The following is a 16,860-nucleotide window of genomic DNA, read 5'->3' on the forward strand; positions in this document are numbered from 1 at the left end:
TAGCAGAAAATGAGAAACAAGCAGTGGCATTGAGCCTGTAATTTAACTAGTAGAGATAGCACGAGTGAAATGAAATATATGGGACGGAGAATGGCTTCGTGTCCCCCTGCTGTGGCAATTTTAGCAGACGGAGTTACAAGTCAATTGTGCCATCGCCTTGCAGAAACCTTCTCCTCACCTACAAAAATAAAATTTGTAGGGCACTTAAAGAAAGCAAAATATGTTACTGGGAGATCATTGGCAACATTTAAGTCAATAAACACGCACTATAAAATAATGATAATTTTATAAATATTCCAACTTAGAAGAAATTTAAGTGAATTAATTTAGGTCCCCAGATTTATTAGTGTCAGATTTTGTGCCCGGGTCTCTGTGATTCTAGAGCTCCTACTTCTAAACTCATTATAATACTCCCCTCTCAAATAATTGTCCAAGAAATTTCATGGACATACTGGGGAGCAAAAAATATATTTAACCAGGTAATATGTTATGTAGGTACCTATTGTAAGCCAGCCCTGCTGTGGATAATATGAATCATGCTGTGACTCATGTATTAGTAGTGTAGTCAGGATCATATGGCACTTATATTTTAGAGGTCAATGAGAAAACAACAGAAAATGATGGATAGTGATAAGTTCAGTGAAGAGAATGTAACAGATGTTGTGGCAGAGTTTGATTGGGGACTGTTTTAGCTAATATCAATAGTTGAGGAAGGCCTCACTGATTTGAATGACATCATTTAGCCATCTTTGGGATGACATTGAGGAAGAAGCCACTGGCCCAGAGAAAGTTTGAAACAAAGGTCAAGGGAGGTTTGTTAAATTTAAGAAAATAGAAAATGATTTTAGTTTAGTGAGAGGTCTGTGATTTATGATCATTAAGGTTAAGTGAGGATGCTGGTTTGACTTTAAATTCAAGAAAAACTAGTAGAGTGTTACAAATAGGAAAGCTTGAGTGACGTCACTTATTTCCACTTTAAAAAAAACCTTTTACGTCCTTTTAGTGAATAAATTTTAATAGGACATGAAAGGAAGAAGGGATTGATATTGGTAAGATATTTGGTCCCATTGAGAAATATAGAGCATGGATAAGTAAATTAACCAAAAATATATCGAGAAATAGACCAATATTTATATTTATGTAAAGTTTATTAGCATGGTGACTGGCACAAAATGAATACTCAAATATATAGCTACTATTACTTGTTTTAAACATGATTCCTATCTTCAAAGAACTCAGTGTCTATCTGGAAAGATTTGTGAAATACATTTGAGAAATATTTAACAGCAGTTTTAGATGGAGTTAAGAGTGCCTCATTTTTTCTTAATAAAACAATTTATACGTATACTAGGAATAAGTCAAGGTGTCAACAAGCTTGAATGTAGGAGGGAAATACTCAAATTATATACAAAGTCATTTAATGCTCATGTAAATGTCAGTGATATACTTCAAAGGCATTCTATTCAATGTCATTTAAGATTGATATTTTGGTTACCCCATTAAGTGTCAAGCATATTTCTAAGCACTGAAAATACATACAGTGATAGAACAGATACATTGTTTTTGTGCATACAGGGTTAAATTCTTGCTGTTTAACTAAGCCTTGTCTTTTATCAAGTAAATTAACTGATTCAAATTTAAAAATTTCCATTTTCAGGTAAATTGGGCTCAAATTTTTAAATTTTCGATATATTAAAACACTGCAAGATATTTATAAAAATAAAAGCTAAACTGTAAAGGGATGAGAGAAGAAGACAGGTTTGAAGTCATGGTCTATTCCATTCATTCCTCAGCAAAGGGCATGTCAAAGCTTAGTTTTTAAGAACTAGGTTTGGATATATCTTAAGTCACTTTTGCCCAATTCCCATGGGGCAGTCATTACTTTCAGGGCACTGTTCTAACTTCTTCGGTGATGGTTATACTGTAGTCTTGCTAAAGAAATAGAACAATCAACATGTTGTTTCAGTCACACAGTGTTTGCAATCAGGATCTTGGAAGCAAAAGTTCTTCATGTCTAAATGGTAACCATTTCTGTTTTACTTATCCTTAGCCATTGCTTCAAATGTCTGCAGTTTTTGAGAATTCTATTTCCAAATGAGAATTCATAACTCTTCTCACTGAAATTTATGTAATCTTTCATTATGAAATGAATGAGGATTTTGGAAAGAATAAATAATACTAAAACTAGTTAAAACTAGTTTTATTAATATTGAAGATTCCCCTTTTGTAATTGAATGGATAGTCAAGAAGATTGAGTTAAACGACATAGATTGCAGAATCATCAATATAATTGGAGGAGATATGAAATAGAGTAGATAGCAGCACTTTGGGAGTAAGCATATGTTATTAAAAGGAGAGTAGAATCCTAGGAAACTCTGATACTAAAGTAATTTGCAGAGAAAGAGGATGCAGTGAGGTAGATGCATAAGAAGTTTTAGACAAGTGTAATCAGTAAAATATTTCACATGGAAGCTAAAGCAGAGGAGAGAAATGAAGTAATAACAATGTCAGATGTCACTGAGAGACCCAATTCAAAAAATACTGAATAAGCATGTATCCTTTAGGAGGTCAGTGTTTAGTTTAGGAAAAGGAGGTTTCAATGCAAAGTGCAAAGAGAAACAAGATTGCAGTCAGTTGAAGGATCTCTGGAGGTAATTAAATAGAAACATTAAACAAAGGCAAATTTTCTGAGCAATTTGAAGAGGGAAGAGGAAAATTTTACTGTTAGAAAAGGATATTTAATAGTCCAAGTTTAGTTTGTCTTGTTATTTGAAAGTGGATAGTGTTGGCTTAGTCTTGTACGGACTTGTAGGCCGGTATTGGAGAATTATTTATCAGCTTAAGTGATCCCCAACTAGAGTTAGGGAGAAGATGGTATCAAGTACCCAACTGGATGGATTAGCTGTTCTGCATGAGTTTGTACAGTGATTGTTAATTCTATCAAGGCATTAGAATCACCTATGGAATTTTAGGGAAAAAAAAAATGCCCTACTATTGACTGCACTATCAATCAAGTAAATAAGAATCTTGGAGTTGCGGCTGATTTCTAGGTGTTTTAAAATGTTCTCCACATATTTCTGATGTTCAGTCTATGTTGAAACAAAGGTGATAGGACTTTGGACATTTTGAGGGAAATCATACCCTGAACATTCTTACTTATTTTAAAATGAAGTAGCTTAAAAATTTGCCTTCTGAGAGTAATAATCATCACATGGAATGGGGACTCAAGGAGATCAACGGATGTTAAAAATGAACTATAAACAAAGACAAGACTTTTATAAAAACAGAAACAACTGAGATGGTAGCTACTATCTTCACTGAAACCATCATCTTGCAATTCAAATTTTTGGGCTGGTCTATGAATCTACTGAGTCAAAACCAGTCAGTGTCAAGCTCTCGAGGTGATTCCCATTCACACTAACCCTTGGAAAAGGATGGTCTTGGCTAATCCTAAATGTCTGGATCATGCTCAGTTTCTAATCATCATCTCAGAGAATTCAGGAAGAAGTGGGTCAGATCCGAGCAGTTTTTAAGAGATTCAGGGCACACCTCACGATATATTTGCTGACTTGGAAGGAGAATGTGTCCTTTGAGGTTTTCTCCCTTTTGTTTCATAATGTTTTAAATTAAAATGCAACATATATACAGAAAAGCTACAACCTCTAAGTGTACAACTTGATGAATTTTCACGAAATGAACACAGTCTTATTACTAATGCCCAGATCAAGAATAGAATATTACCAGAAATCTCTTGAGTACTCCCTCCTAGTCACTATTTGCCCTTCCATGAAAGTAAACATCTTTCTGAATTTCCAGCACCAGATTATTTTTTACCTATTTTCAGTTTTATAAAATGGAATCTTACATTATGTACTCTTCAGTGTTAGTCTTTGTGACTCATCATATTGCTTAATGTGGTAGTAGTTTCTTCATTTTCATTAGTAGATGATGCCATTTTATAGGACTAAACCACAATCTATATGTGATATCTTTGAGGAACATTTAGGTTTTTTCTGGATTTGATTATTATAAATAATTCATCCATAAACACTTTTATAAATATCTTTTGATGCACATTTGAGAAAATGCCTAGTAGTGGAAACAGTAAGTCATATGATATGGAGAGTGTTATTAGACAGCTGCCAATAAGTTTTCCAAAATGGCTGTACTAATTTAGAATTATCAAGGGTATGCAGATAATTTGAATTATCAAGGGTATGCCGATCTGTTTGTTTCAGATCTTACTAAAATTTTACATTATTATTTTTGTCTTTTTTTTTTTAATGACTGCACTCACATCATATGGAAATTCCCTGGCCAGGGATTGAATTTGAGCTGAAGTTGTGGCAACCCTGGATCCTTTAACCCACTGAATCCTTTGTTGTGCCGAGAATCAAACTTGAACCTTTGCTTCAGCTGGATTCTTAACCCACTGTGCCGTAGCAGGAACTCCTTTGTTAAAGCATTCTGCTGTGTGTGTAACAGAGAATTATTGTGATTTTAATTCAAATTTCCTGATGACTCTTGAGTTGACTACCTCTTTTCTATGTCCATTGGCAATTGGTCCATTAATTGTGAGATACCAGTTCTAGTTTTTTGTCTGTTTTTCTGTTAAGTTGTTTGTTTGTTACTTAATGATTTGTGGGAGGTTTTTAATGTACTTTAGGTGAGCCCTCATCAGTTATGTGTTTGGAAGTATCTTCCACTGTGTACCTGGATTCACTTAGAGAAGTTACTGAAAGAATATAATTCCTAATTTTAATGTGATGTAATGTACACATTAAGAAAACTTTGTCCACTTAAGGATGTAAAGATTTTTTAATATTATGTTTTAGAATCTGAATTGTTTCCTCTTTTATATTTAAATCTCTGGTTCATCTGGAATTAAATACTGTGTGTGGATATCAGTTGACCCAGAACCATTTAATGAAAAGGTGTTCTGTTCCCACTACTTTGTGGTGCTGCTTTTGTCATAAATCAAGTGTCTAAGAGTGTGTGTACATGTGTGTATTTTTCTGAAATCTTTAAGGTTGTCTTGGTTATATTCAGCTTTTTTGCATTTCTAGACAAATTTAAAAAATAACTTACCAATTTACATAAATGCATCACCATTCATGCACAAATCCCCAAATTTTGATTGGAATTATATTAAAATCATAGATTAATCTGAGAAGAATTAAAATTTTTAAATTACCAATTGGAAAGCATGGAATATCTAATCATTTACATAGATCTGAATTTTCTCTACAAAATACAAGTAGAGCTTTATTCAGGCTTTCCATGTTTCTCTAGTTTTATTCCTAGATATTTGAAAATTTATTCCATTAGAAATGATATTTTTGGGGAGTTCCTGTAATGGCTCAGTGGTTAACGAATCTGATTAGCATCTATGAAGATGTAGGTTCGATTCCTGACCTTGCTTTGTGGGTTAAAGATCCGGCGTTGTGGTGAAGCTGTAGTGTAGGTTGAAGATGCGGCTCAGATCCACAGTTGCTGTGGCCAGCAGCTGTAGCTCTGATTGGACCCCTAGCCTGGGAACCTCCATATGCCATGGGTGTGGCCCTAAAAAGCAAAAACAAAACAAAACAAAAAAAACCCTGAAATTCTGAAAAATACCTTTTAAAAAATTTTTCTTTTTAAGGCCTACCCATGGCATATAGAGGTTCCCTGGCTAGGGGTCCAGTTGGAGCTGCAGCTGCCGGCCTACACCACAGCCATAGCGATGCCAGATCTGAGCTGCATCTGCGACCTACTCCACAGCTGACAGCAATGCCAGATCCTCAACCCACTGAGCTGGGCCAGGGATCAAACCCGCAACCTCATGGTTCCCAGTTGGATTTGTTTCCGCTGCGCCATGCTGGGAACTCCAAAATTTCAGTTTCTGATTCTTCAGTGCTGATATATTTTTAAATATTGTCCATATATTCAGTAGCCTTGCCAAATTCACACATTAAGTTGTATATCTTATCCGGTGATTCAGTTGAATACTCTACATATATACCCCTGTCATCTGCAGTTAATGAATTTGCTCTTTATTGAAGTTAAATATGGAGAAAAGTCTAACAATTAGCAAATTCCCACCTCTGGGTACTAGATAAAAATAAATGTTTTTCAATTATTATATAAAGCTTTTGGCCTGCAACATGCTTTTTGTTCTTAAAATTTATTTTGCAGTTTTTCTCATGCTTCTACTTTGTTTTGACTTTTTGTTCCAATTACCAATTATCTTTTTTTGAAATAATGACATATTCCTTATGTTTTCTTTCTATTCTGTTCCATAGATGGTTCAGAGATTAGAATCTAATTGGAAGATCAGTTTAAATAATTGTATTTACTCATTTATCTCATATTTAATTCAGTAAGTTCATTTAAACCCCTACTATATGTCAGTCTTTTAAAAAATGATGCACATATGATATGAACAAAAACAGATATAATCCCTGCCTTTGTGGATCTTACGAATTAGAGACAGAGATTTCAAATACACAGACAAAAACTCTTTCATCAACTCTAATGTCACACCGGGCCACAACATCTAGATAGCATAAGAGGAAGAAAAATATATGGATGATCTTGTAGGAGGTTTTTATGGGCAAAGTTTGCAATGGTAGTTCACTTCACTGACATTCTGTTCACCAGAATTCAGTTACATGGCCTAAACTAGATATGAGGAGCATTAGAAGATTTGCTGTTGTTGAGAAGCAGCCTCTCAGCCATAACTGCACATGTGGAGGTAGAACAGGAATTTTGATATTTAGATAGTTGCCTCTGCCACAACAACATGTTAAGTATCATGTATTACTTATATCTGTGGATTAATAGTTTCTGTCAGCTTTGGATATGTTATGAACCGTTTTTTTTTTCTTTTTCTTTTTTCTCTTTTTACAGCCACACCTGAGGCATATGGAAGTTCCCAGGGATGCAGCTGCTGGCCTATGGCACAGTCATGGCAATATTGGATCCAATATATATCTATGATCTATACCACAAAACTAGATCCTTAACCCACTGAGCGAGGCCAGGTATTGAACCCTCACCCTCATAGACTCTATGTTGGGTTCTTAACCCCCTGAGCCACACTAGGAACTCCTGTTGTAGCCTTTTTATCTTCAAATATTTTTCTAAGCTTTCTACCTGCCCTACAACATTTTTGGAATTTCAGTATCATTTATAATAATATTTTCCTAATGTTTTAAAGTTCTTCTATTTTCATTGCTTCATTTTGAATAGTTTCTATTGCTCTGTCTTCAAATATACTATGCTTTATTCTGTAGTATCTAATTTTCTGTAAGAACCATTGAGCAGTTATTTTTATTTCTAATAATCTGTTTCATGTCAAGGTTTCATTTGGTTATACTTTATATCTTCCCTTCCTTTTCTCAGTGTTCACTGTATTTACTTTTGCTGTAAAGGGCTATATAGTAAATATTTTACACTTTGCGTGGTACATGTGATCTCCATCATGTATTTACCTTTGATTCTGATTTATTTTTCATTTTTCACAATCCCTTAAAATGAGAAAAATCATTCTTAGCTCTCAGGTGATACCAAAACAGACCACAGGCTGAATATGGTAAAATATAGTTATGATATCTGTTACATAGTCCTCATCTGCTAATTCCATCATCTTCATCATTTTTGTAGGTTTTTCTATTAACTGATATTTCTCCAATTGATGGGTCATATTTTTCTGCTTCTTGATTTGACTAATCATATTTTACTGGGTTCTATCATTGTGAATTTTAAGTTACTGAGTGTTTGGATTTGGTTATCTTCCTTTGAAGAATGTTGGACATTCATCTGATATAGAGAGGTTACATTTGCTTCAGTTTATGTCTTTGGAGGTTTTTAAGTTTTGTTACTGCAGTTCTTGAGTAACCTTTAGAGCTGGTTTAACTCCTCTGCTAAAGGTGTATCCCTTCTCAATTTGCTACTGAATACACCAGTTATTTAAAGAAGACTCTTCATTCTAGCTGGAGGAAATTGAAAAGTTCTCAGGCCTGTGTGCTCTCTTGAACCATTCAACTTATAGATCCCTGGCCTCTCTTTTCCTAAATAACTTATGGAATTTCAGCCTTTGCATGCATTTATTAGTATTCAGCAAATACCCACTGGAACACTATGCAGATTTTGTAAATTCTTTACCTGCTGAACTTCCTTTTCGTTGGAATTCTCTTTTACAACTTACAGGCACTTCATGATCCCTGAACACTGTTTACTCATCCAGGGAGAAAACCAGGTTCTCTTATATCCCACTCTGGTCTGTGCTCCTGAAAGTGCTTCTAGACAAAAAGCTAGGCAATTATGTGGCCTTCCTCCTTTGTTCCTTTATGAAATCACAGTTCTGAATGGTCCTGGACCAGTGTTTGAAAGAAGTTATATTTTGCTCAGATTTTAAGTTTGTTTTGTTTTTTGTTTTTTGAAGAAATGGATATAAATTTGGTCCCTGTTGTTCTGTTATGGCTCCTTCTTGATTTAAAGATTTTATTTTTCTCCACATCCTTAAATAATTTAAATTACATTGAGTGAATTACTGTATTTTTTTTTAAATTGGGAGATCATGAGAAGTATTTTAAGGTGAATGAAAAAATCCATATATTTATTAATTACTTTCCTCAGTGCATTAGCTTACCTTGTTATTTCTGAGCATGTCTTTTAGGAAGGTGAATATAAACTAAGATGAAATATTTGCTCAAAAGCATATTAGAATATTCAGAAATAAACCTTCAGTGCTGAGATGTCATTATATTTAGTTTTCTAAATTCCTTCCCACGAGGTGATCATTTGTGTAAATTTTGAATGTTTTTCTTTGAGTTGTTATAAATCTGTTTTTTTCAGAAGAATTTAATATTGTTTTAGTATGAAAGGAGATGAAGGAAGTGGACTGAGAAGCAAAAATCATGAGAACCCATTAATTTTCCTGCATAATCATCAATGATTTAACTTTCTTTAAAACTTTGAACATTTTTTGTTGTGCTTTTATGTGTATTTTAATGACCAAGTTGCTCAGTTTTCTTCTTCATGAGAAAAGAGTTTCTTCTTACACACAAAGATGCATAAAGCTGAACTTTTAAATCTAAACAGAGTAGCTATACAAATGGAACTGCTATTCTGTGTATATAATGTAGTAGATAATTAATGAATGTAATATTAAATGGTTGGTCTAATTAAGAGGTGGACAGCAGTGATGCCTGTCTTGGGAAGGAACGGAAAGCTTCACATAGATATCAGTTTTACTTGAGTGCTGATAGAATGTTGAGATTTAGCAAGGGAGACATGCAGAAAAATTTCCCATGATAACATCTAAAATTGGATTGAATGCTTAGCATCTGGAATTGACCAAGTGTACTCATCTTCTACAATTTACAGTTCATTTCTTTTTTTGTGATAAACAAGCCTATTTTCTGTCCCCTCCCCTTCTTCCCCCCAATACCTAAGCTATTTCAGAAGAAACTAATAGCAGAGCAGAGCACAGTATGAGACCAGTATCTGAAAAGATGTGTTAGAGTAAACTTTTAGGTATGTTTTGAAGCTATCTTTTTTTTTTTTAACTGAATGTTTTGGGGCGGTTCCAATTTACAGTAAATTAAATGAAGTCTATAGTCTTATACATAAAACCAGAACACATCAGGCATTTTCAGCCGAATTAAAAGTATATAAAATTAATAATTTTATGTGTTAGTAAAAAATAATTTTAGGAAAAATAAATATCTGGATATTATTGAACTTTTTTCTTAATCTTTACACTTAAATAAAAAAATTGATTTTATATTTTGACTTTTTTCCCTGCTTGTTGCAAGACATGTTTCCTTGAAAACTCCATCTTGTCCTTCTTTACTTTATCCCATCTTCTTGACTTACTTTATCCCATCTTCCTGCTTTGAAAAACAGTCACAGTGCTGGTAAATGACTTAAGCTTAAGAACAAAGACCTAAAGGCATAAGTGACTTAACTGTTATGTGCCTAGAGGTCAGAGTAAGAGCTTAACTCTTTACCACCTAAGTGGCTTTAAACAAACCCTGTATCATCCACCCATAGCCACTCCTCACTTGATCTGAGAATAAAAGCAGTGTGGTTTCTTGAGGCAGGGTGCGCTTGGTCCCTGAGACCTTGAGTTCCCTGGCTCCCACCTTTACTTAAGATAAATGTCTCTGTGTCTTGTTTTATGTTAACTATTTTTCCTTAAGTTCCACAGCACCCGTTCTTCAGCCCCATCCTGCTGAGTTGGCCCCGGCAAGTAATACTATTTGCCAATTTTGCATAAATTCAGCTATTTTAAAATATAGAAATAGGAGTTATTTGATGATAGATTTATAATATTTAACCATTAATATTAGATTTAATAACATTTTAAATTTAGCAGCTATAGTTTTTATCAACAGATTTGAGTACATTAAGAACTGAAGAGGGAATTGTTAGTATTTCCCCCAGATATTGAAATAAATCCTCAGCCAAATCATTATTATTATTATTATTATTATTATTATTATTATTATTATTATTATTATTATTTTGCTTTTTAGCTCTACACTTGTGGCATACAGAAGTCCCAGGGGTCAAATCCGAGCTGCAGCTGCTGGTCTACACCACATCCATAGCAACACCAGATCCGAGCCGCATCTGTGACCTATATCACAGCACAAGCAATGCTGGATCCTTAACCCACTGAGGGAGGCCAAGGATTGAACTGCGTCTTCATGGATGCTAGTTGGTTTGTTATCACGGAGCCACATGGGAACTCCTCAAATAATTAATTTTTTAAAAAACTATTTTTCTTAAAAGATGGCCTTGCTCTTATTGATTGCATTGGCTGTGTAGATTGTTGTCTTCATATTTTACAGCAGACTAACTCTGCAAGCTTCATAATATGAAACTTGCCATCACCTACCCTGTGTATATATGTATTTTAAAAAGGCACACTTTATTATATTTTATTTTTAATTTAATTTTGTTGGACTGTAGTTGATTTACAATATTGTATTAGTTTCAGGTGTACAGCAAAGTTAATCAGTCATATATACAAATATATCCATTCTTTTTTCCCATATAGGTTATTGCAGTCTATTGAATATATTTTCCTGTGCTATACAATAGGTTCTTATTAATCATCTATTTTATATAGTAGTGTGTATATGCTATTCCTACCCTCCCAATTTTTCCCTTCCCCCAATGGTTTTACCTATGGTAACCATAAGATTCTTTTCTAAATCTGTGAGTTTGTTTCTGTTTTATAAATACATTTCTTGTGTATCTTTTTTTTTTTTGTCTTTTTGCTATTTCTTTGGACCGCTCCTGCGGCATATGGAGGTTCCCAGGCTAGGGGTCGAATCGGATCTGTAGCTGCCGGCCTACGCCAGAGCCACAGCAACGCGGGATCCGAGCCGCGTGTGCAACCTACACCACAGCTCACGGCAACGCCGGATCGTTAACCCACTGAGCAAGGGCAGGGACTGAACCCGCAACCTCATGGTTCCTAGTCGGATTCGTTAACCACTGCGCCACGACGGGAACTTGTGTATCATTTTTAATAGATTCCACATATAAGTAATATCATGATATTTGTCTTTGACTGACTTACTTCACTCAATATGATAATCTCTAGGTTCACCCATGTTGCTGCAAATGGTACTATTTCATTATTTTTTATGATTGAATAGTACTCCATTGTGTATATGTACCACATCATCTTTATTCTTTCTTCCCTGATGGACATATACATTGCTTCCATGTCTTGGCTGTCATAATAGTGCTATAGTGAACTTTGGGGTGCATCTTTCTTTTTGAATTACGGCTTTCTCTGGCTATATGACCAGGAGTGGGATTGCTGGATCATATAGTAGTTCTATATGTAGTTATTTTAAGGGTCTCCATACTGTCTACTATAGAGTTTATATCAATTTACAGTCTCACCCACAGTGAAGACGGGTTCTCTTTTCTCCACACCCTCTCCAGTATTTGTTGTTTGTAGATTTTTTGATGATGGACATTCTCACTGGTATGAGGTGATACCTCATTATAGTTTTGACTTGCATTTTTCTAATAATTAGTTATGTTGAACAACTTTTCATGTGTTTTGTGGCCATCTGCCTGTCTTTGGAGAGATGTCTGTTTATATCTTTTGCTCATTTATTGATTGGGTTTTCTGTTTTTTGATATAAAGCTCCATGAGATGTTTGTATATTTTGGAGATTAATACCTTGTTGATGTCTTTGTTTGCAGATATTTTCTCCCATTCTTTGGTTTGTCTTTCATTTTTGTTATGGTGTCCTTTGCAAATTTTTTATAGTTAATTAAGTCCCATTGATTTATTTTTGTCTTTATTTTTATTATTCTAGGAAGTGTTTCAAACAATATATTGCTGTGATTTATGCCAAAAAGTATTTTGTCTGTTTTCCTCTAGGAGTTTTATAACAGCTGGCTTTACATTTATGTCCTTAATATATTTGAGTGTATTTCTGAGTATGATGTTAGAGGATGTTCTAATTTCATTCTTTGAAGTGTAACTGTTTATTTTTCCCAGCACTGCTTATTGAAATTAGTGTCTTTTTTACATTGTATATTCCTGCCTCCTTTGTCGTAGATTAGTTGACCATAAGTGCTTGGGTTTATTTCTGGGCTTTCTATCCTGTTCCACTAGCTTATACTTTTGTTCTTTGTGCCAGGACCATACTGTTTTGATGACTGTAGTTTTGTAATATAGAGTGAAGTTGGGGAGCCTGATTCATTTGGTTCCATTTTTCTTTTTCAGTACTGCTTTGGCTATTTGGAGTATTCTGTATTTTCATAAAAATTTAAAAATATTTTGTTCTAGTTCTCTGAAGAATGTAATTGGTAGCTTGATAAGGATAGCACTGAATCTGTAGATTGCCTTGGGTACTACAGTCATTTTGACAATATTGATTTGGCCAATTCAAGAGCATGGTGTATCTTTCCATATGTTTGTGTCATCTTTGATTTCTTGTATCAGCATCTTACAGTTTTCAGAGTACAGGTCTTTTGTCTCTTTAGGTAGGTTTATTCCTAGGTGTGTTATTCTTTTTTATGCAATGGTAAGACACACTGTAAATCTTCAAACCTATACCTTTTTTGATAGAACAAGAGTACAGAAACCACCAAACATTTTCTATTCCCTGCATGTTAAGTAACTATATTGTGAAACCTTCATAACTTCTGTTTTACCTTAAGAGAAGTCTAAGATGTTTAAGAACATTGCTTTACTCTTTAGGTGAAAAAAGTTGTTTTTAAAATTGGGCGTAAGAGAAGTATTCTGATTTATTATGGAATAATGCTACTATTCTGAAGTGCCTACTAAGACCAAACTAATCTTTTGAAGATACTGAGAATAAGTATGCTAAACTACTGAATAATTGAGAGATAGTTACCCTTAGGAAACAATAAAGCATGCAAAAAATTGCCTGGATTCTTGATTCATCCCCTTAATCTGATCATCCATTATCTCCTTTCTCTCTCATTTTCATAGAACAGTCAGAATGTTTTCAAACCTCAAACCTCAAACCATTCATATCATTTCTTTGCTGAAAACACATCAGTAACTTTCCATGGCTCTGAATAAATCCAATGGTCCTGTTTCGAAAGCCCTGCAAAGTCTAGTGTTAGATGCCCTTCTATCTCATTTGGTACTGCTTGGCAGTGGTACACAGATATTCTTTCATTTTAGAGACTGCCATTTCCTCCAGGGAAAGCATAAGTGTACCTACTTAGAAGAATTTTCCTTCTCCTCAACCAATTAATACTTACTATTCACCTACCGGTTTCTAATCTGTCATTGCTTCCTCAAAGAATTTTAGTTCCTGATTCTCTAACTACTTCAAAGCCCCAGCCATGCAATGTTAGTACTATAAATGCTCCTTCTTCAAGGTATCTGATAGAAATGTTATTTTTTTTTGTCATTTGTTTAGAGCGTTACTCTCTGCTAGGCAGAATGCTTAATGAGGGCAGATGTGATGCTGGCTTTTGATCATCACTGTAGCATGAAATACTAACACAATTCTTCTGCTAGTTAATAGATCTCAATGGATATTTTTTGAATAGATGACCAAATGAATAAACTTTAAAATTCACAGAAAATTTATATATATAACCAACATTATCCCATGTGTATCTTTGAGTTTGTTATAAAATGATTCTATTGAATAACCTTCTGGGAACCCTGGCCTTACTGTGACTTATGGGACAGAAGATGCTACAGACAGCACTAATCAAATGGTCGATCCTGGTGGCTAAGGCAGAGTGATGCTGAAAGAGTAAAGGTTCTATTATTGACAGGATTTCTACCAGCTCACTTTGACCAGAGATCAAGTAATGTTACTTAGCAGAGAGAGTGTAACACTAGGTTTAAGGGCTTTATGGTTTGTTCTAATTCTGCCTTTTACTTGTTCTAACTCTGCTATAAAATAAAAAACAATTCATTTAGGTAATACATACTACTATAAGAGCCTATGATTACAGAAAATGTATTGGTTTTTATAAATATTGTAGTAAATCCAGGCTGAATCACAATATAGAAGTTTTAGTATTCAGGTAGGGCCACCTGACCAAAATGTTGTATATCTATCATGTGCTACAAGCAAACTTTACTTATTTCACAATTTTGTCAGATACTGATTCTGTGATGGTCTCTGTAGTAATAAAGAGGTCACACAGGAATGCTGAACAAATAACTTGAACAGAAATTGGCAAGAGCATCAGTTTGAATGCTGGAAGATTTCAGTTTTCATCCTTGTTTTCAAGTGCAAGTCAGTCATATTTTTGGGTTGAAGTTATTTTGTTGTAGACTAAGAATTTCCCTGAGGTGAGCTATTTTATGAGTTGCTGTCTAGTTCATGTGTCAGTAGTTGGAAATGATTTCTGTCTTTTGTGAGCCTAGGTTACTTTTTAAAGAGACCATGCAGAGGAATTGATTTGTTTGCCCTGGCACTTGGGGGACACAGTGTATTATTATTGACAACAGAAATATTTAAATATCTGTGGAAAATCCAGAGGGCTGCATTTGGGAAGAAATTACATTTCCATAGAGGATAAATAAATGGGGCATGTTTTCATTTGACCAAATGCAGGACTTTTGTGAGGGAGTTCTAGAATTGTCTTAGATACTGCCCAAGAGGCCCACCTAGAAGGGTAAGGAGATATAGTTGGAAAGAGGGTGAAAGGGTACCATTCTATATATATGGTATGAAGGAGAAAATAAGCAGCCAGCCAGCAAAAACATTCACCCATATCAGGGAAGCTGATTGGGATACTTCTGAGGGTCCCATGAAAAGGCTCCTGAGCCAAAATAACCATTTTTCTTTAATCATCTGTCAAAGTCCTTGGAAACCAGGGCTTTGCCAGGCAGATAAGATTCATGTCCCCTGATCTCTTCTACTTCTAAATCTAGGACAGATCATAGAGAGCTCAGTGGGAGGGGAGGATGGAAAGAAATTCTAGGAAGGAAAACAGGGAAGAAAAGACCACTTTACTGCCTCACCTCTGCCCATCTGCCACAAGCCCAAGCTCAGAGGAGCAAAGAAGCGTAACCCAAATGAAGCCAATTTTTATTGTGAGTATCCTGACTAGAAGACATATTAATTGATGAATTTATTCCTTTGAATTTAAAAACTGGAGAGTTTTTTCCTTAATCTGAGTGTGAACTGAGATGTTTCTGCCTGCAGTTTTATCTAGAGATAGAGAAATAAATAGTTCACAGAGTTGGTTTGAATATGTTATGTACCAAATACACTATAAATATATAATAGTTTAACATTTTATTTCTGAAGCAGTATTCAGTTTTGCTGTTGGTACTGAGAAGACAAAGAGTAGAAGTAATTTGTGGTTGGGTATTGGGGGAGGGCAGCAGGACATATTCACTAGAGGTTAAAGCTAAGGTACTAAGGGAAGGCATTGTGTGTTCTGGCAAGAAAATTGTGGTAATATATCTCATAGTCTATACAGGACCATTAATTCATTCTAATTACTCAAAAAACTTAAAAAAATAGAGAGGGCATGTAATGAAAGTAAATATATTTATAATAGTGTGATGAAAATTAAGTATGTCTTAAGGGCAGTATAAGCTGTGCTTTCAATTTAGGAATTATGGAGCTAGGTGGGTAAAGAGTGGGGCAGAAAGAAGCTAATGTATTTAGCATGTTGCCATTCCCTGCTTTTTGTGGCCTTAAATAGGATGCTGCACATCTCTATTTATTAAAGTTATATAGTAATTTGTCATTATAGAGCCAGATATTTCCTCATTTGATTTGAATTGAAGGAATTCCTTGAATGCTCAGGGCAACAACATAAATCTTGAAGAAATTTATTACACAAATAAACTAGCAATCTATTGACTGGCCTAAACAGTGTTATGACAAGGCAAATTTTATACCTTCAATTTCTTTCTAAAACAAGGACCTTTATCTTATGTTTTAACACTAAACACAGATGGTCATGTAACCCCTTATTAGTATACGCCATTGGATAAAAGTAGATTCATGGGGATTCTGTGACCCCCTATTTGGAAAATGAGAACCGTAGATCCAAATGTAAAGTTAGTAGAAACCTTCTAAAGGGAAAAAAAGTATGATTACTTAGAAATAGAAGGTTGTAAGCCACCTGTAATATAAGTAGATAGTTTCTACTGACCTTGCATTAAAGTCATTGCATTTATAATATTGTGTATACATATATGATATGAATACCTAGCAAAATATATTTATGTTGTTTGATGGAGTCATAGGAAATATATTACAGAAGACATGTTACTAAACGTATTACTGAAGTTACTACATTATTTCTCTTTAAGGTTTCCTATTATGTGATGTATTTTTTATTTAAATTACATTTCTACAAGCATTTTCAATAACTTTT

General features: G+C 34.5%; 1 protein-coding gene across 2 annotated transcripts in view; it reads left to right on the forward strand.

The window, feature by feature from the left end:
* CSMD3 (CUB and Sushi multiple domains 3) overlaps nt 1–16,860 on the forward strand; it is a 1,203,192-nt gene that overhangs the window by 330,913 nt on the left and 855,419 nt on the right. The gene's annotated exons all lie outside the window — the stretch shown is intronic.

The sequence above is a fragment of the Phacochoerus africanus genome, chromosome 6 (assembly GCF_016906955.1).
Source record: "Phacochoerus africanus isolate WHEZ1 chromosome 6, ROS_Pafr_v1, whole genome shotgun sequence".
Classification (NCBI taxonomy): domain Eukaryota; kingdom Metazoa; phylum Chordata; class Mammalia; order Artiodactyla; family Suidae; genus Phacochoerus; species Phacochoerus africanus.